The 25,172-nt window shown below is 42.7% G+C and overlaps 1 protein-coding gene and 1 long non-coding RNA gene across 7 annotated transcripts in view; both read left to right on the top strand.

Annotated features, from left to right (window-relative positions):
- The window catches only part of LOC113604704 (uncharacterized), a 133,670-nt gene extending 113,622 nt beyond the window's left edge, over positions 1-20,048 (top strand). Inside the window, exons 5-9 of the long non-coding RNA XR_003426732.2 lie at positions 6,024-6,068; positions 6,758-6,951; positions 8,938-9,006; positions 10,095-10,258; positions 17,993-20,048. This is a non-coding gene — a long non-coding RNA (uncharacterized LOC113604704). The remainder of the gene's footprint in view (positions 1-6,023; positions 6,069-6,757; positions 6,952-8,937; positions 9,007-10,094; positions 10,259-17,992) is intronic.
- A 3,833-nt stretch (positions 20,049-23,881) lies between these two features.
- FAT1 (FAT atypical cadherin 1) overlaps positions 23,882-25,172 on the top strand; it is a 132,699-nt gene continuing 131,408 nt past the window's right edge. For 2 of the 6 annotated variants that reach the window (XR_008295854.1, XM_053216328.1), the window contains exon 1: positions 23,979-24,581. The gene's annotated coding sequence lies outside the window, so the exon portion shown is untranslated. Of the gene's footprint in view, positions 24,582-25,172 lie in introns of all 6 variants that reach the window. The other 4 variants (XM_053216329.1, XM_053216327.1, XM_053216325.1 and 1 more) reach the window with 4 other exon arrangements.

The following is a 25,172-nucleotide window of genomic DNA, read 5'->3' as shown; positions in this document are numbered from 1 at the left end:
ATACACGGTTCACATAACGGATAAGTGAGGGCCGCCTTCAGAATGTACGCCTTTTGTTACATTATTTTCAGCAGGAAGACACCATCACCAAAAAATGAGGTCTGACCATCTTCCACGTTAGATTTCAGCCAATGCTTGCCTGAAAGTGTCATTCAAGAATTGACATTAAAAATGAAATGAGGAGCACCTGGCTGGCTCACTCGGTTAAGTATCCGACTCTTTGTCAAAGTGAAGCTTGACAAGTGAAGCTTGTCAAGCTAGAGCTCATGGTCTCATAGCTTGTGGGTTCGAGCCCCGCTTTGGGCTCTGTGCGGACAGCGCAGAGCCTGGAGCCTGCTTCAGATTCTGTGTCTCGCGCTCTCTCTCTCTGCCTCTCCTCCGCTCGTACTCTGTCTCTTTCTCTCAAAAATAAATAGAACATTAAAAAATGTGTTTAGAAATCAAATGAAATAGCAACCAATGTGTTTTAAAAAAAACACCTTTTAAGGTAAAAGGGGCATCTGGGTGGCTCAGTTGGTTAAGTGTCCGACTCTTGATTTCGGCTCAGGTCAGGATCTCGCAGTTCCTGGGTTTGAGCTCCACATCAGGCTCTGTGCTGACAGTGTAGAGCCTGCTTGGGATTGTCTCCCTCTCTCTCTCTCAAAATGAATACTTTTTTTTTTTTTTAAAGCATCAAACACAAAGTTTTAAACAGCCTCTTTTCGTTGGGGCTCATCCACATGGCACTGGATGCGGGTGAGGTGGGGACTTTCTCAAGGTCAGAGACTCTCTGTGTTTCTTTTACTCTTCATGTCCCTGAGAGGAGCCCCCGTGACAGGTGCTCCATGCGCACTTGGGGCTACTGTGGCTGCTGGGTGACAGCTGCCTTGAGAGTAATCATCTCTGGTAATCGGTTCATTCAGCTGGTCACTTATAATTTTTTTTCAAAGTAACAGTCAATGCTCACCTGTCAACGTTAGCAGAAACCAAAAAAAAAAAAAAGAAGAAGAAGTGAAAAACAGGTATCTTTACTCTGAATGTCATTGAGGAAATCAAATCTTTCCAACAGTGCCAGTTTGGTTTGGCACAAGAGAAACCCTTACGATAATAACACGATTTATGGCCACCTGAACCCCCCCCCCCCCCCCCCCCCGCTGAAATGGCCTTGGATTTGGCAGCCTTTTTCCTCGAGAAGCCAATCTTCATGTTAGCTTTAATTCCGTGTTCACTCACGGAGTCCTGTATTATATGCAAGGCTCTGTTGAGTACCACAAGTGGTTTGGCGTTTTGAACTTTCTCGTGGATGTCGGGCCGCAGTGCATTGTGGGTGGTCTAAAGGACTAATGGCCCTGGAAATCAGGCAGGTAACACCAGGCTCTGTCCCAGGGTGCCTGGCTAAGAGCTGATTCCACTCCTGTCCAGGCAGTTCCTGAACCACACTAAAGGTTCAGATGCACTTCGAGCAAAGGAGTCTGTAGTAAATGCTCACTAAATACTTGTTAAATAAATGAATTTCAACTTTTTTTAATTAAAAAAAATTTTTTTATTTGAGAGAGAGAGTGGGCAAGCGGGAGAGAGGGTCAGAGGGAGAGAAAAAAGAGAATCCCAGGCAGGTTCTACGTGCAGCATGAGTGGGCTCAATTCCACGAGGCTGGGATCATGACGTGAACTGAGTCAGGCACTCAACCGTCTGAGCCACCCCGGTGCCCCAGAATTTCATCCTTTTAAATTTAGAGAACTTTCACTTATTTTTTAAGACACCTTAGAGTTAATGCATACTATTGATTCACTTAATTCCCTTGAAATTTTAAGAAATTTACCCACATGCACGCACATACCCCCCCACACAAATCCAGGTGGAAAAGAATCTATTTTGTAGAAATGCTCTTGTTGGACCTTACAAATGATGGTTTCTATTGAGATGCAAAATTTTCATAATGGTTAGAGAAATCCAATTTCTCTAACGTTTCCGAGCTTCAAAAGACTTCAAATGTCTAAATCCTTTGAGTCTCAACTGCTATAAATGAACACTACCACACACAAAAAGTCAATGACTGGATATTTCTATGAGAATGAAAATTGGAGCTCACCTAAACTTTCATTGTTCGACACCTATTGAGAATCTGCTTCGTCAGATTTTTATTCCCGTTAATTCTGTTTCTTCATCTGTCTGGTGCAAATAATAAAACGACCCTGTGGCATAAGTTAGTTGTTAGGAGTAAATGAAACAGTGCATGCAAAGGAATGAGTGCATTTGTATTCACAAATTGAATTTGAAAGCGGGAAGGACCCCAGACTTCCTTGGTTTAGAAATGAGAAAATTAAGCCTCAGAGAGGGTGAAGTGAAGAAAGTCACACAGCTTGTCAGGGGACGATCCAGAATCAAACCTGGATCTCAAGACATCCAGTCCAGTGCTATTTCCATAGAATTACACTACACTCTGAGCTAAACTAACTCTGAAATAATTAATAGTAAATGTTGTGTCATTAAACCCCCCATAAAGTTCTTCCCTCGAGCTAGCCACTCAACAACAACAACAGCAACAACAAAATGTATCCTATTTCGGATTGTAATTCAAGCCTCAACAGTGACTAATTTGATTTATTTTCCAGATTAGTTCCCATAGATGCTTTTCCAAATGCTTTTTCTACAGGCTTTCTCATGGAAATAGGAGCTAAATATGAACACTCATTAATCTTTTTCTTCTATCTGAGAAGAAATTTTAATAGAACTGCCAGCTATCACATCAGGCATCCTGAGTTCTTCCGCATTGTCTTCCCATCACTGGGATGGCGAGTCCTTGAGAATAACCTGCTGACCCACTCTGGGAGAGCTGTCACAGGAAGCAGTGGGGCTGGGGTTGGGGGTGGCAGGGAGGCGGAAGCTGTTTCAGCTTCTCCACCCTTGCCTCTCCTTTCTTCCAAGGTCCTCTCTACCTAAATGATTCCCAAAGCTGGCCGACTCATCGGAACCGACTGGGGAGCTTGTATGTTTGTTTAAAAAGAACTTGTTCATGTATTTTAATTTTTTAGCCTTTTATTATAGACATTGTCAAACAAACCCAAAAGTCGAGATAACGGTATAATGAATGCCACGTATTCCCACCTTGCTCCAACAAACCAGCCACCCTCTGTCCATATTTTCTCATCTATTCTTACCCAATTTTTTGCCCCCTTCTGGATTTTTTAAAAGCCAACTGCACTCACCACATCATCTCATGCACGGAGACAGTATATATAGCGAACAGGAAAGGACTTAAAAAAAACAACGACAACCATAATCCCAATGTCATGCTCATACTCGACAAATTAGTGGTGAATCCATACTGTCATCTAACACCCAGTGTGTGTTCGGTTTTCCCAGGTTTTCTTTCAGGTGTGTTTTCAGGCTGGTTTGTTTGAATCAAAATCCAAACAAGACCCCAAAAATGTATTCGGCTGACCTGTTTTCTAAACCTCTTTAAAGAGGTACTGTCTCCCTTGCCCACTTTCGTTTTCTCTAGCCTTTGCTTATTACCGCCTAGATCCATTATTCAATGAAAAGGTGCAGGATGAACATCCTCAAATTCTATTGTTCCTTCTGCATCTTATTTAGTTGTTGATTAATTAATTAATTCACTCATTCGTTGTCAGTTCCGCTGAGATAGAATTGACATACCACTCTGAACACATCTGAGGTGACATGCGGATATCGCAAAATGATCGCCACAGTAAGTTTAGTCGAAACTCATTACCTCGTATATTCGTACATTTTTTTTCCCCTTGTGATGAGAACTTAGAGGGTCTACCCGCTCAGCAGCCTTCAAGTGTACCACATAGCGGCGTTAACTGTGGTCATCATGCTGTACCTTCTATCCCCGGTACTTCTTTATCTCAGAGCTGACGCTCTACCTTTTGACCACCTTCACCCAATTCCGCCACCCCCATCCCTGCCTCCGGTGAGCGCGACTAATTTTTTGGAGTATCCCTATTAACTTGGGCATTTTTGTATTATATATTCGATGTGTCGCAATCCGTTGCACTGGTCCTTTTTGCTGCTGAAATGACCATGTCTTCGGCCAGCAGGCGTTCTCAAGCTGGCACTGTGTCCTTTTGACAAGACCCAAGGTTGGCAGCTTCCTTACTTTCTGACACAAGATGCGCCAGAATCGTGTTCTTGACTGCCTGCCCTGTAGACCTGGCGTAGCAGAGCCGGTTCATATGCCTCCCAGGCCGTGCTTGGCCTTGGATTTTCGGCTTGGTGCTACTGAAGAACCTCCAACAGGCCAGGCTGGCATCCAGGCACGGAGAGGCTCCGGTTAGGACAGGCTACGCCCTAACTCCCTCTGTGGGCGCACTGCCTCCACCGCTCCCAGTATTCCAAGTCACCCATGGCACAGCCCCATAGCTCTTCATCGTACGCCTCGGGCTGCGTGCCTCCGCCCTCCCACCTGCACTTTTTACGTCATCACCAAAGTGCACCTGCTCAAGGCTGCAGGCTGTAGATGGTGGTGCCATAACTTCCCTACCGTGGCTCTGTCTCCCAGGCTGCCTGACGGGCTCTGTAAGAGAACCAGGCACTCAGGCCAACTCTGACCAACGCAAGAAGGGAGAAGGGAAGGAGTTGGCACATTCTTTACCCTTCCTTCCCATTGACATTGTTCCAACATGCAGTAGTTCCGTATGGCCTCTCAGAAGATGTCCCGCGTGGCTAGGCAACCAGCTGTGTTTTCTAGTAGAACTGCAGCCAACTGGTGACCCACTATCTTGGATTTGCTTCCCTCCTTTTCTCCTTCTTTTCTGTTTGATTTTCCTTCTTGCTCCCCGGGGTTGTAACACTCAATCACACACACACACACCAATGAAGAGTTAGTGAGCGCGTAAGTTTCAGGGATAAAAACATATCAATATTTTAATAAATGCTAGCAAAACACTGTCAACTAAGAACACACAGAGGTCTTTGAAAGAAAACCTGTAAGAGGTTATCATTACAACAATTTCAGTTTGAAAGATCCCAGCTGCCAAATCAATGTTCTCCATACCGTGTACCTTGTAGTTCCACATCCTGCACCTTGAATAGGAGTTATGGTACGTACTCTGGGCAAAAGGCATATACGGCCACGGAACACAAAATACTCTTAGCACGGCCACAAGGAAATCTTTTACAAATGCCAACTTGTAAATTAAACTCAAAATCGAGGGCTCGGTAGGGTTCATTCTGTAACCGGCTTGCTCTCCTGACAGACCCATAGAAGTTTTTAATACTTGTGCAAATCAATTTTTATATCATGTGATCACTTTTTGCATTTCTTGGTTTGCTTTGTCTTTAGCGCCTGCTTCCTGCTTTATACAATAGATAAAATGGACAATATCTAGCAGCGAGGAGCAAATCCAGAAGAGAAACGCTCAGGTGGTAGAGGTTTGGGGGACTGTGGCCCTTGAATATAATAAGGATTGTAAAAAAGTTTAAAACGTAAAGGAATAAAAATAAAGATCCTCTGCTTTCCACCCGGAAAAATTCAGGTTTGGTAGGATCTGAGGTGGGGCCGGGAAGACTATGCTTCCCCAAAGCTCTCCAGATTATTCTGATGAGCTATATATTGAAGGCAACACTATACCCTTGCCTTCCTCCTGAAGGCAAGGGTAGGAGTGGGTGAAGTTTGGACAGACTCACACCCACCCCAGTTATTCTCTTTTCTTGTCTTCGCTTAAAACAAAAGGAGGGGAAATTGGGGTTCACGTGTAATCTCTCAAAGCCCATCCAAGCTTTTCTACTGAATTCAAATCAAATCAAATTGTCCAACCAAGGAAGTGAAACAGCACTCTAGAAACAGAAAGTAACTGGTATTGCACACCATTAACACCACACGGCTCGATATCTGTCCATGTTTAACACACAAGGCCAATCCACAAGGTGTTTGTACTGCTTATTTCTATTGTTTTGGTTTTATTAAAATCTGAGACTCTCAAAATCCCAGCCTCACTCATCTGCCACACGCCGAAAGCTCCTGGACATAATGAGTCGTCAATGAAACAGTATTAAGGGAGGCTCTTTTCTTTAACAGGTATGTTTATCGTGCTAGAACAACTCGGACCGCGAAGGAACACAGGTAGAAGAGCACATCCACTAGCTTTGTACCCATCTTCTACCTTTGTCAAATCTTGACATCGAGTCCTATTTTTCTTTTTAAGAAACGGAACTTTTAGATACAGAAGCTTTCTATTCTCTACTCATCAATCTCATTCTCTTCACTCTTGTGTGAGATGTAACACTCTTCTGAGTTTAGAATTTATTATTCTAGTCACATTTTAATAGTTTCACTACATATATATCCGTAAGGAATATAGAACAGTATTTGGTGTTTTCTGAAGTTTCTATAAATTATATTATGCTGTACATAGTCTTTTGCAGCGAGGTTTTTTTTCAACCTTGTTTTGAAGATTTATATATTCACATCGGTGGCGATTGCTCACTCCATTTAACTTTTATTCCACCCTCTGAATATTTTACAATTTATTTATTCTTTTTAATGAATACTTAGATCGTTTCCAAATGTTGCTATTTAAACAATGCAACAGGGAACTGATACGCATTGGTCAGCTTTTGCCGGGATAACAAACAACCCCCAAATCTCAGAGACTTCCAACACAAAACATTTTTCTGTCCACGGGACGGTGGTTCGGCTACAGCTCCATCCTAAGACTGGGGCGGGAGAGAACAGAGCGAAGGAGGAGGAAAAAAAGGGGCGGGCTTCTCTCTTCTCTCTGAGCATGCGCACTCCCTTTCCTGCCCTCCCAGCCAAAGCACGAGCAGCCTCTGCACCTCCAGGGAACGTGTTAGAAATGCAGATTCTCAGGCCCCAGCCCAGACCTACTGAATCAGAAGCTCTGAGAGTGGAGTCCAGCAATCTGTGTTTCAACAAGCGCATGGTGGCTCCGATGCCTGATAAAGTTTGAGAACCACCCGCACCAAAGAATAAAGGACTAACAACCGTAAGTAACATCCTAGGGTAAGTTCTCTTTAATGTCCTTAAGGGAAGTGAATGGATAGATATTTACTAAACAGTGGGATTCTTTTTACATTACAGGTCACATTATAAAGTATTGAAATTGTATAAACTAGGAAACATGAAGAGAAACCAAGAGATGCTACACTATTTATCGACATATTTATAAATAATCTTGATGGATGTGATTACTGTGTGTATTGCTGTTGATTTATGGGAAGATTCTACTTTGATTTATGCTTTTGTTTTATTACAACTGACCTTTGTGTGATCCCATTTTGTGAGGGAGTTCTTTGATCAGAGTACTACAATATTGGTCTCTAAATGAATACTTCTACGGGAGTTCATTTTCTGGCTAATTTGCATCCAAATGGCCCTATCTGAAACACTGATAACAGGGCTAAAGATAGTTTAAAGACCCAAATCTTTGGAAGAAAGCGTATTAGAGTTCAGCATGAAGAGTTGTATTATGCTAGGAGATAAAATTTCCTATATAACAATTTCCTAATCTATGCCTTTTAAAGATATAAAACAGACTTTTAGGTTATTGCTCAAATAAGTAGAATTTGAATACACTTTACAACAGCTAATAGATAACAAATGTATCTTAAAAGGGAGAAAGTGGAAACCTGTATTTGAGGACATGCTACATTTCATACTTTTTCAGGTACTTACACGTGATACTTCAATAATCTGTTGGCTAAATATTATCACGTATCTGTTCAGATAAGAAAACTAGGGCTCTGAGCTGTGAGGTAACTCATCCCATGTCTGACTACAAATCTCATGCTCTTTCCCCTGTATCACTTGTATACTTCAACAAACGATATTTCCATGAAGGTTCAATGCATTATTACTGGGTAGATGCATTGAAAAAGGCGTCTGTGCACTTGGAAAGTGCAGTATAAATTTAGCCAACTAAGAGGTCAAAATCTGAGCCTAAAATAAAGTTAACTGGTTGGTAGTTTCATAGAATGCATAAAAACATTTACCACTTTTTGAAGTGGGTATTTCAAATTAGCTATCTACATTTGGCTATGCAATCTTATCCAAAAATGAATTAATGCAGCCTGCCAAGATACTGATCACAATGGCACAATTTGTTACGAAAAAGTTGCCTAATGAAAACAGCCAAGGATTTGTGGCCGCTCTCCTGGATGCTGTGTCTGCCTTGTTCCTTCTCAAGAAGTATCAGAATCAGAGCCGCTGTGTCCTCTTGTACGCAGCCTGTCTGGGGCAGCACAAGTGAAGGTGAAACTCAGCCATCGAAACGCTGCAGTGTTCATAAGACTCTTGCTTTCCCATAGCTGATTGTGAAACTGAAGTTTGACAGAATAAAGGGTTGAAATAAAATGCAATACCAAATAGGAGTTGTCTGTACAGTAGAATTAAAAAACCAACTTTTCATCCATTTCAGAAGAACGTTAAACTTTTTTTTTTTTTTAATTTTTAAATGTTTATTTATCTTTAAGAGAGAGAGAGAGAGAGAGAACATGGGCAGGGGAGGGGCAGAGAGGGAGACACAGCATCCAAAGCATCCAGGCTCCCCCTGTCAGCACAGAGCCCGATGCAGGGCTTGAACCCACAAACCGTGAGATCATGACCTGAGCTGAAGTCGGACACTCAACTGACTGAGCCACCCAGGTGCCCCAGAAGAACATTAAACTTAACAGAGAAAGAGTTTAGGGCATCCTGAAGATTTTCAGAAATGAGTTTACTTGAATTGGAAGGCTAAGGTCTACCAAGGAGTTAGCCCTCTTCGAAGAAGCACTTACTGTATTTAAAACATGCACTGAAATAAAAACACTATTCAAAAATTATTATTCAACAGGAAGTTTCTGGTGCTAAAGGTAGTCGAGAATACATTCCCATTACTAAACCTGTCTAAAATGCATACACATTGTCTAAAGGCAAATTATATACATTTTTTACTTAAACAGGACATCTCAGAACTAATGTTGTCTCTTCACAGTGAAAATAAACAAACCAAAGAAGACAAATGTACAAGTTCAAAAAAGAAAAATCAAAAAACCAAACAGAGGTAAGCCAGTTACTTTGGCCTCTGTAGTCAAGGTACTCAATTCATTTCCAGAATCTTTCGTTTCACATCCGAGCAATATGATCTCAGGGAGTCAGTGCCAAATGAAGCACAATGGAAACGCGCTTTATGGCTGACTATTTCATCAAAATGCACTTTGCCTCAGAGAATCATTAAGAGACATGATTCAGGAGGCTTTCCAAAAAAATTAATAGTAATAATCAGGACGTGTTAAAAATGAAGAACTAGTAACTTCTGTCAAACTAAACATTGAACAATGAGCTTTTTGTTGGGTTTTCCGTACAGGTGCCCTGCCCTGTGCAGTAGACGTTAAATATTGACCCCCTGGAAGATCTTCCATCCTGGGAGCTGACCAGGTGTGGTAGTGGTGGCGATCTTGGAATATTAGGCTATCGATGATTTACGAGGTCATGACAAAACTCTAGTTTTTCATGGGATCATTTTTAGTCATTATCTAAGACGGATAGGGCATCAGAGAACCATTCCTTAAGCTCTCATAACGTCCTCCCAAGCACAACGATGTCACCCACTTACACCGTTGGCTTGTCACAATGCACTGAAAGGTAGATGTGGTGGCGGAGATCCCATGAAGCCCCCTCTCCGATGGTAAATCCTGCCGGAAGATTAGAAGCATTTTTCTCCCCACTGTCACGGCTTCGGGTTGGGGCATAGCCAACCCACAAAATTAACACGGTGAACGTCCAATGAGCTATGGAGCCGGAGCGGCTACACCCTGGCCTGCCTCTGCCCTGGTATCGCAACTGACGAGAGCCATTGTCGCAGGCTGAAATTTGTCTCGCTTTGTTTTCCTCCCCTCACTCTGAGGCTTGGGAAGGGTGTGAGCTGTACAATCAGATGATGATGCCACTAACACAAATCTCTTCAACAGGAGCCTTCAGGTCATTAATCTCCAATAAAGTAATCTATTTAGGACATTGTTGAAATGGCCTTGGGTCACTTTGCATGATGGCATGAGGATCCCCTGAGACGCACCCCACATTAAATTCATGTGGAGGAAATGGTTTCCCCTTGTCTCTGAGCTTCCCTCCTAACCTCTTCTATTTCTGTAGTGTTGGAGAATCCCACAAATCTCAGTCAGCCAGACTCAGACTGTGCTGGTTCCTCACATGACGGCAGAAAATGGGACAAGAACTCAGAACGTGTGTTGCCTGTGGCTGGAACCATCATCTCATTGTCAACTTTCATCTGCAGTTAGGGCTGCTAAGTGAAAGACGTGAGTTGGCAGGTACCTAATAGCTTTCCCCTGCTCCCCTTTTGCACTCAACTCTGTGCCCCGGAGATGGGGCCTTGCAGATGATATCACTGACCTTCCTTGCACTGGCAAGCCCCTTCTTTCTCAGGGTGGCCAAACCTGACTCTTTTCTTCCTGGTTCCTAATAACCCCTCCCTTTCCTCCTCCCTTCAGGCTATATTATATTACAAAGTAATAGTTCTTAAAACACTGATACTGGCATAAAAATAGACCAATGGAACAGAATAGAAAGCTCAGAAATAAACCCAAGCATACAGTGTTAACTTTTTTTTTTAAGATTTTACTTTTAAGTCATCTCCATACTTAATGTGGGGCTCGAACCCACAACCCTGAGATCAAGAGTCCTACACTCCACCAACTGAGCCAGCCAGGTGCCCCAGTGTTAACTAATTTCCACCATGGGCACCTAGAATACACAGTGGGTTAAAGAGAGCCTCTTCAATAAATGGTGCTGGGAAAACTAGATATCTACATGCAAAAGATGAAATTAAGCCCCTTACACTGTAAACAAACATCTACTCAAAATGGGTCGAAGACTTAGACAAAATACCTGGGATGGGTAAAACTCCGTGAAGAAAATACGGGGGAACGCTTCTTGACATCGATCTTGGCTATGATTTTTTGGATATGACATGAAAAGCACAAGCAACAAAAGCAAAGATAAACAAAGGCTAGATCAAACTAAAAAGCTTATGGGAGCTGGGGCTCCTGAGTGGCTCAGTCAGTTAAGCAACTGATTCTTGATCACAGCACAGGTCGTGCTCTCATGGTTTGTGGGATCGAGCCCCACGCTGCACTATCAGTGCAGAGCCTGCTTAGGATTCTCTCTCCCCCTCTCTCTGCCGCTCCCCCACTGTGCACTCCCTTCCTGTCTCTAAATAAATAATTTGTTTTTTTTAAAGCTTCCGGGGCACCTGGGTAGCTCAGCTGGTTAAGCATCTGACATGTGATTTAGGCTCAGGTCATGATCGCAGAGTTTGAGCCTAACTCATGTTGGGCTCTGTGCTGACAGTACAATGCCCACTTGGGACTCTCTCTCTCCCTCTCTCTCTTTGCCCCTGTTCCTCTCACTCTCTCTCTCTCTCTCTTTCTCAAAATAAACATAAAAAAATACAAAGCATCTGCACATGAAAGAAAACAAAATGAAAAGGCAACCTACAGAATGGGAGAAAATATTTGTCAGCTATATATCTGGTTAGTGTACAAAATATATAAGGAACTCATACAACTTAATGGAAAGAATAGCAATGATAATAATAATAACATGGTTGAAAAATGGGCAGAAAACACGAATAGACATTTTTCCAAAGAAGACATCCACATGGCCAACAGACACATGAAAAGATGGTCTACATAACTAATCACCAGGGGAATGCAAATCAAAACCACAGCGAGATATCAACTCACACTTGTTAGGATGGTCATTATGAAAAAGACAAAAGATAACAAATGTTGGTAAGGATGTGGAGAAAGAGAGGAATCCTTGTGCACTGTTGGTGGGAATGTAAATTGGTATAGTCACTATGGAAAACAGTATGGAGGTTTTCCTCCATAAAAAATTAAAAATAGAACTACCATATGATCCAACAATCTCTCTTCTAGGCATATAGCCAAAGCAAATTAAAACAATACTTCGAAGGGATATCTGCACTCCCACGTTTTTTGCAGCATTATTTGCAATAGCCACGGTATGGAAACAACTTCAGTCTCCATTGATGGATAAACGGATAAAGAAATGGTGGTATATATATATATATATATATATATATATATATATATGGAGTGTCATTCAGCCTTTAAAAAGAAGGAGATCCTGCTATGTGCAACAACATGGATGATTCTGGAGGACATGATGCTAAGCAAAATAAGCCAGACACAGAAAGAAAAATACTGCATGATTTCACATACGTGTAGAATCTAGAAAAAGTCAAAAATCATAGAAGCAGAGAGTAGAATGATAGTTACCAGGGGTGGGGAGATGAGGAAAATGGGGAGATACTGGTCAAAGGGTGCAGAGTTTCCGTTATGTGGGATGAATAAATTCTAGCGATCTGATGTGCACCATGATGATTATAGGCATTAGTATTGTAGAATGGAGATTTGCTCAGAAAGTTGATCTCAGGAGGTACCCTTACCACACACACGCGAAAGGTAATTATGTGAGGAGATGACTATGTTGATTAGTTTGACTCTAGTAATAACTTTACTCCGCGTATGTAGATCAAAGCGTCACGTTGTACCCAAGATACAGTTTTTATTAAAAAATATAAAAGTTCGACCGCTCTGGGCAGGATGCTGCACTATCTATTGGGATTTCCGTCGGCTGATGGGTCTCCTGCTGGAATCACCTGAACAGTTCATTAAAGCAGATTGCTTAGCCCCCCTCAAGGGTTTTGGATTCAGGGGGTCTTGGGTACAGCCAAACTTGGCATTTCTAACGAGTTCCCAGGTGCTGGTGCTGCTCTGTGTGAGACCACGCTTTGAGAATCACTGCTCTGTACTGACGCCTTTGTTTACAAAGAATATAGGCAAATAGTGTGCAGTAATAGCTGCCAGGAAACCACGCCCAGCGTTGCCAACAGCTGGTTCGAGAGAGGTAATTAATAGGCCCGCTTGTGTCCGTTAGGGTCCCAACTGGAAACAGATGGCACATTTCAGATAGGGTAATTCCCTACAGCCAGTAAGTGAATGTGCAAAGCCCTGGGGTTTTGTACCAAAGACCTAAGCATACAGGTAAAAACAAAACAAAACAAAACACACACACACACACACACACACACACAAACAAACCACCTGAGCTCTGCCCATCTCCACACACACTCATTTCAAACAGCTGACATAAGGCCAAGTTACGAGGTTATATCCGTCTGTCCCCTGGCCAAGAGGCCCAAGTAGGTATCCTAGCTGGGTACTCTGACATGTTTTTTTTTTTTTCCAGAGAGCACCTGTTCCCGTTGACCTCTTGATCTCACTAATTTATCTTTCCTCAAAGCATGACTCTTAGGTGTCTAGGAAAGCCTTTTGTGATGTGGCAGACTTTTATCTAGGCAGTCCCATCTATCTCCCTTCCTCTGAGCTGGCCCATTTCTCTACCAACTACTGAACCAGCTAGCCTCACTTCAACACATGTGCCCGGGGTCATTTTATTTCTTTCCGTTCCTGAATTTGAGCTTATATCCATTCTTGCTGCCTTCCATGTCTCCAAATACCTGTCAAAAGGTATTCAACAGACACATCGATCGCTTTAGGTTGCCCTAATTACTACAACATTCTCCTTTTCCTGTTGTATCATTTTGGTATTACGTATTTTTAATAATAACATATTAAAAGAAGAACTTACATAAGATATCTTTAAGTTAATAAGCACAGAATGAATACAATAGACGAGGCACCCATTCCCTATCTCAGAACTAGAATATTCCTATGCCGGAATGTATCTCGCTATCCCATCCACCAGCCTTCTCTCCTCAAGTAGCCATGATCCTTTTTAAAAGCAAATAGGCTTGAGGCGCCTGGGTGGCGCAGTCGGTTAAGCGTCCGACTTCAGCCAGGTCACGATCTCGCGGTCCGTGATGTTCGAGCCCCGCGTCAGGCTCTGGGCTGATGGCTCAAAGCCTGTTTCCGATTCTGTGTCTCCCTCTCTCTCTGCCCCTCCCCCGTTCATGCTCTGTCTCTCTCTGTCCAAAAAATAAATTAAAAAACGTTGAAAAAAAATAAAAGCAAATAGGCTTATACCTTATGCATATTTTCCCGCACAACATATTGTTTCGTTTTGCTGGATTTTGAACAAATTTTCTAGAATTTCTATTTCTTACCCCATATTCTATTCCTAAAAATCATTCATATTGTTACGTGTAACAACAGTACATTTCATTTCCCCTGCGAAAATTTCACAATGTGAAGATGGTGTAATTTATTTTTTCATTCTCTTGTGTGTGTGTGTTTCCAGGTTTTTGTTATTATGAACAAAACCGCTATAAAATTTCAGGGCGCCTGACTAGCTCAGTCAGTGAAGCATGCGACTCTTGATTTTAGGGTCATGAGTTCAAGCCCCATGTGGGATGTAAAGATTACTTAAAAATAAAATCTTAAAAAAAAAACTGCTATAAATTTTCTTATACATATCACTCGGGTATGTGCCTCTTGGGTGTACTAAGCCTGGTGGAGAATTGGTGGATTTTGAGGGGACATGCAGATTCATCTTCACAATTGTTCTCCCACATACTTGCATCAGAGTAACAGTTGCATCCAACCAGTGCAGTGTAAGAGTTCAAGTTGAGCCACCTCTGATATGATCAGGCATCTTAATTTTTGCCAGTATGATTTGTTTTTTTAAAATTTTTTTAATGTTCATTTTTTTGAGAGAGAGAGAGAGAGAGACAGAGTAGGAGGGGGGGAGGGGCAGAGAGAGAGAGAGGGAGACACAGAATCCAAACTAGGCTCCGGTCTCCGAGCTGTCAGCACAGAGCCCGATGCGGGGCTCTAACTCACAAGCTGTGAGATCATGACCTGAGCCGCAGGCAGGCACTTAACTGACTGAGCCACCCAGGCACCCCTTGCCAGTATGATTTGTATATAAGGGTATTACACTGACGACTTCACTTTTATTTCTCTACTAATAAAGGTTTCTCTTCTTATGCACCTCATTCGTTTGTTAGGGCTGCCTTCACCTGTTACCCTGCACTGGGTGGCTTGAAACAACAAAAATGTATTTTCCCACAGTTCTGGAGGCCAGAAGTGCCAAATCAAGGTGTCGGTATGGCTGTGCTCCTTCTGATGGCTCTCGGGAAGAATCCTTCTTTGCATCTCCCAGGTTCTGGTGGTGCTGGGCATTCCTTGGCTCGTGACTACAGAGCCTTTGCCTTCCTGTGGCCTTACTGGTCTGGGTGTCTCTCTCCTGAATGTCCTCTAAATCCTCTTGCCATTGGATTTAGGCCCACTCGAATAATCAAGGATGATTGAAATGATCCAGATTCTTAATGTAATCACATCTGCAAAGACCCCTTTCCCAAAAAGGTCACATTCACAGGTTTTAGGGATTAGGGAGGCACATTTTGGGGGCCACAGTTTACCCCGTGATGTGTACGATCACTATTCATTTCCTCTTCCAAGTTGCAGGTTTGTGACTTCTCCCATTATTCTATTGAATCTTGCCTGTTTTTCTGTTGAGCCTTTTTCTTTTTGATACGCAGGACTTCTTTATATTAAAGATATTACATTTTTGTCAATTATATTTGTTAAATGAACATTCTCCCAGTCCTTGGCCTGCATTTTCAGTTTATTCATTTATGTTTAAGTTTATTTATCTTGAGAGAGAGAGAGAGAGCAAGCAAGTGAGCTGAGGAGGGCTGGGGGGGGGGCAGGGAGAGAATCTCAAGCAGGCTCCACGCTGTCAGTACAGAGCTCAACGTGGGGCTCCAACCTATGAACCGTGGAATCATGACCTGAGCCGAAGTCAAGAGTCGGATGCTTACCCTACTGAACCACCTAGGCACCCCACATTTTCACTTTTTAAAATGCTGTTTTTTGATAAACAGAGGTTCTTGATTTTTATGTAATCGAATTGCCCAATCTTTTCTTTCGCGATTAGAACGTTGTATGGCTTATCTAGCAAATCCTTCCATAGCCCCAAATAAATTATTTTCTTATATTTTCTTCTAACTATTTTTACAATTGGACTTAGAGCCTTGGGTCTTTAATTCAGCAGTGGGATATTTTTGTGTGTAGTATGAAGTAAGAATCGGATTGTACTTTTCTCCATGGATGGGGATAACCAGTCCCTTTCATCCTGTCTCAGTGTCAGGAGCAGCAGTGGATGTCTTACACTTATGTGACTGCAAGCTTGAGGATATAAGGCACGCGGTGACACGACAAAGGGATTTTAGGTTAAGGACAGAGTCAACATTTAAGTGATATCAGCTTTATTACAGAGCACAATTCAACATATATTATTTAGGAAGACTAAGAACGTCGAGATGAACGTGTATGCTCTACTAACAGCATGACATGCCTGGCGTCCTACAAGCCTTAACTAGTACGATCTCTTAAGTCTATGCCTAGTTAGGCTTAACTATCATTACAAGTAACTTAGGGCCGTTGTGTTAGCATCTGGGGTGGCATATTTACCAAATGACATCACTAAATAAGGTGGTGCCAAGAACCACTCAGTTATTAAGTCTCTCGCACCCATCAGGTGGATGAGTCAGCCGTGCCCCGTGTGGCTAAGGTAACTGTGGGCGCACTTGGTTCATTGCATGCCTGTTCAGTCAATCGTGCAAATTAGCCATCGTGTGAGACCGTCAGTTGAGTCCATAATTTCATGTTCAATAAATTGCACACATACACACAAGAGGAAATCTCTCTGAGGTCTCAAAAAAACCCCAGTTTTATAAAATGCGTGGTTCTTTTTCACACAAGGAAAGACATAATTACTTCCACTCAATCTGTCATTTCTGGACTTCATAAAAAACACAAATCCTCTTTCAGAAGTTCGTAACTGGTAAAGGTGACATGATCATGATTTTTAAATGTTGCGTTCTTTTTGACTCTGTCTTGGAAAAGTCATTTGTGGGTAGAAACCCTTAGACCCACTCTGTCCAAAATGGTAGCCATTAGCCACCTATGACCATCTCAATTTAAGTGATTCAAAATTAAATAAAAATTTCAGTTCCTCATTTTGTGCTCACCGCATGTCAAGTGTTCAGTAATACTATACAGGACAACGTGGACTGAGCATTTCCATCCGCACACAAAGTTCTTTGGGGTAGTGGTGTTCTAGATATTATCTTCCAATCTATTTGTATGGCTCCAACATTCACTTAATCCTTTAAGGTTTACCAAATATTTTCTAATCCACGCTTATTCTGAGTCCTCAGTATGTTATTGGAAGGAAGCCATTATTCCAAATTTTTTATCTATTGCTGAGCAACAAATTCCCCCCAAAATTTAGCAGTTTAAAATAGCAAACATTTATTATCTCACATCGTTTCTGAGGGGCAGGAATCTGGGGGAAGCTTAGCTGGGTGATCTGACTCAGGGTCCCTCATGAGTTTGCAGTCAAGCTGTCTCTGGGGGCTGCATGCATCTGAAGGCTTGACTGGGGCTGGTAGATCTACTTCAGGCTTGGAGTTTCAAATTGGTTGGTTCCAAGTTGGTTGGAACCATGGCTGGTGGAAGAAGCCTTCAGTTCTTCACTATGGGGGTCTTTGGCTTGTCCCAGAGCAAATAATAAAAGAGACAGAAAGAGAGAGAGAGCATACGTGCTTGGTGTTTTTTATAACCTAATCTCAGAAATGACATATCATCACTTTGGGCTTATTCTACTGTCACAGACCCTGGTTGGTAAAATGTGGGAGGAGATTACCCAAAGGTATGAATGTCAGAAGTGAGGATCACTGGGGCCCATCTTAGAGGCCAGCAAATCACATCACTATTTAAAAAGCTGAGTAACTTGCCAGTGAATGTTAGAGGCAAAACTCACTTAAATTCTCAGACTTCTAACTCCTTTCTCTCTCTTCTACACACTCTGCCTTCACCCATTTGGATTCTGCCTCAATTAAACAGTTTGGCTTTTTTATAAACCAACGACACAGACTAATAATGTTAACCTGCAAACATTACAGCCAAGGTTCAAAAGGTCTTAGAAGCTTGATTAATAACAGTTGTCCCTCTCTTTTTGTTTTGTTTTTTTTTCAGGAAAAACAATTACAGGGGAGTAGAAGCAAGCGAAGAAGCCAGCTATTGACAACACTCTCCCCTGGACCAAACTCTCGGCCTCGACCTTGGTGTCTGTCCTTGTTAGGCCTGAATCACGCAGCTGTAGCAAGAATCCTGTTGAGTTGGCTAAGTTACAATCCCCCACCCTGGCTATCTGATCAAATGTCCTTGTGCCGCCATCTCCCAGGTAATATTGGGTCACCTTGGCTGCCTTCAGCAAGAATCCCGTCAGGTCAGTTGGGCCAGAATCCCCTCTCACCCACCTTCCCCTACAAAGATTGCTTTGTTCTTTGTCTCTCATACATCTGCCCACATAGGAGAAGAGGCTTTTTACTCATCGTTGCTTCAGAAAGGGGCAGAGGTAGACTATCTTCCTTCTTAAAGCTGCAAAACAATAAAGCTGACTCAAAGATAACCTTATCTTCAACCATAGCCCATCTTAATTGGAAAAAAGTTTTTTGTTTTTGTTTTTGCTTGAATGATTCTATTTCAATGGAGGGCGGAGTGTGGGCAAAGTGGGCCATGGTGAATATAAACCGATTTCAGTTTTTGGCTTGGCATGAGATACTGAGAATCGGAAGAACAAATAGATACATATCCCAAACGTCATGCATGTATTGCCAGCGGGCACGGCAGCTGACTGCTTTATCCTCTGGTAATTATTTGAAAGCACGGTTTGGTTAACAATCACTACAGATTCTAAGAAATTACTTCTGGGAATTCCGTACACAGATATTGAGAAATATGCTAAAAATGCTTCGGCCCTTGAGAGGAAGGAACAGTAGGAATGAAGGAAAATCTTTTAGTTGAACAAATAAAATTTCCTATCCTTATTTTCATCTTCATTATGGTAGGAGAACGGGCAGTGTGCGAGACTGAATCATTATGTATCTAAAAACTTCCTTCTAACCATTAAGGAAAAGTTCCACGTATCGTTCTATCTTGTTGTTAGAGTCAGGCTCAATTCCTATTGACCCATGAGTTGAGAGGTACATCTATTTATTTTTTCTTTCAAATAATTCCTACTGTATTTGAAAAAGGATTATCTAGCTGTAGGAGATGATGTCAGTTACAAGCACCCCAGATCTGACACAATCCAGCTTAAATAAGACGGAAACTTACGATCTCCTATAAAAAGAAGTCTTGAGTTAAGATGGCCTTCAGAGACAGTTGATTCAATGTCACTGAGAACCCTTATCTGCTTTCCCTGGTTTAGGCCTCATCCTCAGCAAGTAAGAAAACTGTAATAGTCCCAGGCATGACATCCTAATCTGACAATGTCCACAGAGACACATACTGTCTCTTGTGGATCTCTCTTAGGAGGAAGAACATTTTCTTTTTCCAGGAGCCTTCAGGAAACTTTCTCTGACATGTCATTGGCTATAGTTGGCCCATATGCTCATGACAAATGATACAGAATTATCCTTTGGGCTTGGATAGATCATCTTTTAGAGAAAGGTCTTTGGGGGACTATTACAAGTCTCATTTCCGAAATGGGATTCTTTTCATCTCTGTATCATATTAGCTTTGACGACCAAAACAATTCTACCAAGAAAAGGGATGGGATCTTAGTAGTCAAAAAGTATTGGTAGAGGGAATTTCCCGCATAGTCATATGGGAAAGTATAAAAGAAAGAAAGGAGAATTGGAGAGAGATAGAAACACTAGTGGTTGCAGACCATGAAAAGGAAAAGTGAAGTGTAAAATGAAACACTGATCATGAAATCCAGTGAGATGGTCCTTGTCAGAATTCACTGAGAACAATTGGTGTGCATTTTTCCTGCTGTTCAGATTAAAGAAGTTACAAGTCAGACAATGATTCTGAATCAAAATGAGTTTAAGAGTATGTATATCTGCCTGGAAAAACAGGGAAGCCAAACAAATAATGTGTATTACACATATATTCCTAAACACAATCAGTGATGCTCTCATTCTGTGATTAAATGACCCACTTTAAGACAGTTCCTTCTCCATACTCGGTGTAGCTGCTACAAAGGAACATCTTCCTCCAGTCATCAACTGATAGATTTTTATTCTCTTAGGTTGCTTCTTTTTTTTTTTCAAAAAATTCTTTTTAACGTTTATTTATTTTTGAGACAGAGACAGACAGAGCATGAACGGGGGAGGGGCAGAGAAAGAGGGAGACACAGAATCGGAAACAGGCTCCAGGCTCTGAGCCATCAGCCCAGAGCCCGACGCAGGGCTTGAACTCACAGACCGCGAGATCAGGACCTGAGCTGAAGTTGGACGCTTAACCGACTGCACCACCCAGGCGCCCCTCTCTTAGGTTGCTTCTTGAACCACAACATTGCTGACAACAGCCACCTTGGTTCATAAAGGGTTCAAATGAGGTACAGGGTATAGGAGTTAGTGCATTATACCGATAAGAGTGTTACCTAATCTACCTAACTTTAGTTTCTCATCTGGAACAAGGTGGTAGGGTATTAATTGCTAATACCTTATAGGATTTTGTAAGAATTACATGAAATGATGCACACAAAGAGGTGGGAGCAGAGTCTAGGGCACAATTGCCCCAGACTCTTGGTTCTACAAAGCCTTTTTACTCTTGGTTCTACAAAGCCTCATAGCTGGGATGTAGTGGTAAGGTGAGAAATTGTAAATCGAGAATAATGATACTGTAGTAATTATCAAACTGTATCAAACAATTTGATATAGTTGGTATCTCCCAACTGTCAGGGCACATTTTTGTTTGTTAGAGATTCCTTTATTAAGGAAAGTGAGACTCCCCAAATTCAGTAATAAGCAAATACATTAGATTTTATGTGGCAAAGACAAGACTCAAACCAGATCTCCTGACCTTGAGTGTGATGTTCTTTCTACTACCTCTGTTGGAAAAGGGCTTTAACAGATTCTGAATGATTCATCGCTTACTGGTCAAAAAGGTAGGCTTGAGATCATTCAATCACTGAGCTGAGAAAAACATCATAAGAATTACATCTATCCAGCAAGATCTGTTCCCAAACCAGCTGGGGGTGCAGATCTTATATTTGTCATGACAGAATATCCACAACCAGCCTATTCCACTATGTGTTTATCTCTAAAATGAAGGTTACCTTTTTTTTTTTTTTAATAGTCATCCAGTAGGTGAATTGTAATACCTCCAAATATTTGCCTAATTGGCCATGGCATCTGGAATTTCACCATTAGAATAAAATTTCATCATTAAGATTTAGGTTTAAGAAAGCCCATGTTATAATGCCCTTGGAAGGGACTAGAAATATTAACATATTCATACCCGTAGTTAACTGCTACTGATTCTTAGATTGAGTAGTTGTCTGCTCTAATGGCCCCCTTGGAGAGTACAAGCAGATCCCGGAGGAGAGCTGTATTTGAATGCAAAGAGTAAAATAATTCCAAAGCTGGGGAAGTGGAGAGGGCGGAAGAGGGTGTTACCTCCAGGAAGTGTAGGCAGAAAGGGAGTGCAGGCGGAGGAGAAAGCAGTGAGAAGGATCACAGAGGGTGGGATACCAGAGGCCAGACTACTTAGAATTATTTAATCTTAGGGCAAGGCCTAAACATGTCTTAGAATTCTCTTCTGCTTTAAAGGTAGTGATTTCCCCCTGGGTTTAGTATTCAGCAATGAAAGAAAACAATTAAAAGCCTATGTTAGGCCATGTTAATATTTCTTAATCACCAAACAGATATAACTCCTTAAAATTCGAGTCCTTTATAATGTCACATAGCATATTGTTGGTACTTGATAAATATTTGTGGAATGAGTGAATCTGCTGTGATTCTGGTTGTGTTTTTGTTTTACTTTGCAAGTGACTCAATATTGGGTGCATGAAAAACTATAATACCTGGTATAGCTCTCCAAAAACAATAGCAAAGTCCATAACAATGCTGTCCAGTAGAATTCTCTGTCATGACGAAAATATTCTTTAATTGACCCCGAACAACAGGTAGCCACTAGTCACAAGCTGATATTGTGTACTTGAATCGTAGCCGGTGAGACCAAAATAACTGAATTGTACATAAATGTAAACAGCCACTTGTGGCTAGTGTCTGCTTATGGTATTGGACCATGCAGGTCTGGAGGTTGTTAAAAGTTTTGTCTCCTCTTACTTTGTTAATTTTTTTTCAGTTTTTCTTTCTTTCTTTTCCTTTTTCTTTTCTTTCTTTTTTTTTTTTTTTTAGTAATCTCTATACCCAACATAGGGCTCAAACTCACAACCCTGAGATCAAGAGTCACGTGCTCTATGGACTGAGCCAGCCAGGTGCCCCGGTCTTGCACTGTGTTTTTAAAAACAGCTATTTTGATTAATACCATCGATTATAGGTAAGTTTCTTTTGTTTATGATTTTTTTTTTTTTACATGGGAAAACTTTGATTTACAGGATAACTCTAAAGACTTGTACAGCACACTGAATTGACTTGCACAGCAGCGTCTGGGAAAAATTGATGTGCCTCATTTATGAGAACTTGTAATATGTGGTCAATTTCTAATTTCAGCTATTGACATAAAAGGAGTGGGCCTGTGTACTTGAAATAGTGAAGCATGAGAAGTGTGTCCTCTGCAGGGACAGGCTGGCCTCCCAAGCCAGTCTTTCTTTTGATTGTCTCCTCCCTCCTCAGGAATCTGGCACCTTCCACTGCCCTCTGGTCTGCTGAGGCCTCTAAGGTCCTTTCCCAAAATTCCCTGTCTCCTAGCTTCTCCCTGCCCTCTCCTCCCTTCTAAATCAAAATGTATCTCGAATCATTTGTGATAACCTCCCTTTATCTCTTCCTAATTTTAGGGATGTGAGAGCTGCCACGCTGCGAAAATAGAGAGGCTAAGAAAACTGCTATTGACTTACTACTGTGTGCTTGCTCGACACTTTTGACGATGCTCAGTGGAAGTGTGGCCCACGAGAATGAATGTTATCTCTCTGGCAAAGAAATGGCATTCAATAAATATTTTTTGAATGAATAAATACACGAATACACTTTCCAGAGCGAAACAGATATTATCCCCTTACCACAGATGAGAAAACTGAAATTTAGAGAAGTTACAGGATTTCCTCAAGGCTAAGCATATACAATGCTCCAACATTTAATCTTCCTTCTGTTCAACTCCTTGCCTCGTTTCCAGGGTCCTCAGGGTTTTTGCTCTTTACCTTTCAAAGAGAAAGACCAGCTAAACAGACAGGCAGATTTACATCAATGGCTGCAAATGTACTGATAGATCCTGCTCCCAGCGTCCTCGCCCTGTTCAGGGTCCTCTTTATTTTAATGACAACCTTCTGTGGACAGTGTCAACTCCCAGAAATGGCACCCTGGGAATTTCAGGCTGTTCAGGATAGATTTTATTTTGGTACATCAGAGGCATTAGGGGAAAACAAACAAACAAACAAAAAAAAACAAAAACACCCAACCACAACCAACACACGTTCCACAGGAGATATTTTCCAGGAGTCTGGACGCTTACACAAAAACGACACATTCATTTATAAATTAAATTTCAATAGTGTTTGCGTTTATCTTGCTCTACATTACGAGTAGACGACTGATTTGTGTATTGGCCCCTATCCCTAAGGACGATTTGTAAGAAACGTTAAAAATTGGCTCCTCCTCCATCACTTCCCCCACACCCCTCGGAACCTTATACGCTTCGGAGTACCGTGTCAAAACGTAGGCGATGTTGCAAAGGATTTGAAAATTAAAATATGGCTCTGTGATTTTCAATACAAAGACCACAAACAGCGCTAGAGGACAAGAGCTATTTAAAATACATCACATCCAGAAGTTGGAGGGCTACAAAGTACAAGTCGTCCAGGCCAGTCTGCAGAGACTGTCCTCGCTTCCGCCCTGCAAAAACCCGGCAAGCGACACGTCGCGACGAATTTCAGCTGCAGAAGAGGGAGAGCATCACCTGCAGTTCGACGCGTGGGAAACGCTGCGGGAGGGGGCTTGCCCAAAAGGAAAAGCAGAGGGGTGCGCGCCGCGGGGCTCCGGGGCCGTTCCGGTGCTGAGTGCGAGGAACGCCGGCGCTCGGTAGAGCCGGGGAGACGTCGCACGGTGGAGAGGGACACAAGCCTCCGGGAAAAGAGCGCTGCGGCAGCGGAAACCGCTCCGGCCCCTGGCTCGCTCGGTGCTACTGTCGGGGAGGCGGACCCCGCAGGAGAATCCCATCCTCGCGGCGGGGCGGGGGGCGAGGCGGGGCGCTGACGTCACCTCCCCTCCCCCACCTCCTCCAAGAGGGAGGGAGTGGGGAAAGAGGCAGTGATCCGCCGCAGTTCCCGGCCGCAACTCCCAAACTCAGCGGCTTGCTGCCTGGACATGTCCTGACAAACTTGGCTTCTCCTCGGCCCTGTCCGTAGCCCTCGCGCACTCTCATTTCGCCTCCTTTTGGTGTGCAACTTTCCACCCAGGACGGGAGCCTCCGGAGATGTGGCCACCTGGGTCCGGGCAGCGCCGGCGGATCGCGCTCTCGTTGGGGACATGCTGAAGATCCGAGGGAGTCAAAGTTGGTACTTCAGATACGGCTTTTTAACAAATATCCAAATTACGTGGGGATTACGGAGCTACCGAGGACTTTAAAGCCTGCATCCAAGGACTCGGCTGAACTGGTAAGTTCTTTGTTTAGTGCAAGCCTTTTGTATTTAAATTTAAACGTAAATGAAATTACGTGGGGCTGTTTGGCTCTGAGCTAGTGCAGGGAAGCGTGTGCATCCTACAGGCTCTCTTCTTGGCGAGCTGCACACCCCTCTGGTTGTACATGCCTCGGGAATGAAAGATCAGTCTGCACAGGTTTTGGAATTCATAAAATACGTACATAGCAGTGGTCAAAAGAACTTGAAAAGCTATGCTGTTTGTGCATTATTTTGAATGTAACTTATTATAGAAATGGTGCCCAGGGAGGGCGCAACGGGGGCCGCGTGATCTGCAGTGGCGCAGCGCCCTCTAGTCCGGACACCCGGCAAGGCGCGCGATCCCTGCTGGGTTCCGCGCGGACCGAGAACTTGGACCTGCTGGGCGCTCCTGGGACGTGGGCGTGAGCTCCCAGCCTTCACTTACCACCCATTACGGCCCATTCTCTAATTTCCAAATACTGGCTTGGGTGGACTGGGTAGAAAGGCAGGGCTGGAGGAAAGCGTTTTTGTTTTCAGGAACTGTCCCCTATTCCCCTTATTTCCAAAAGCCTTTGGGGACAAGGTTAG

This window comes from Acinonyx jubatus, chromosome B1 (genome assembly GCF_027475565.1).
Source record: "Acinonyx jubatus isolate Ajub_Pintada_27869175 chromosome B1, VMU_Ajub_asm_v1.0, whole genome shotgun sequence".
In the NCBI taxonomy this organism is placed as follows: Eukaryota; Metazoa; Chordata; class Mammalia; order Carnivora; family Felidae; genus Acinonyx; species Acinonyx jubatus.
Note: the sequence above shows the minus strand (reverse complement) of the source record. Positions and strands in the feature narration are given on the sequence as shown.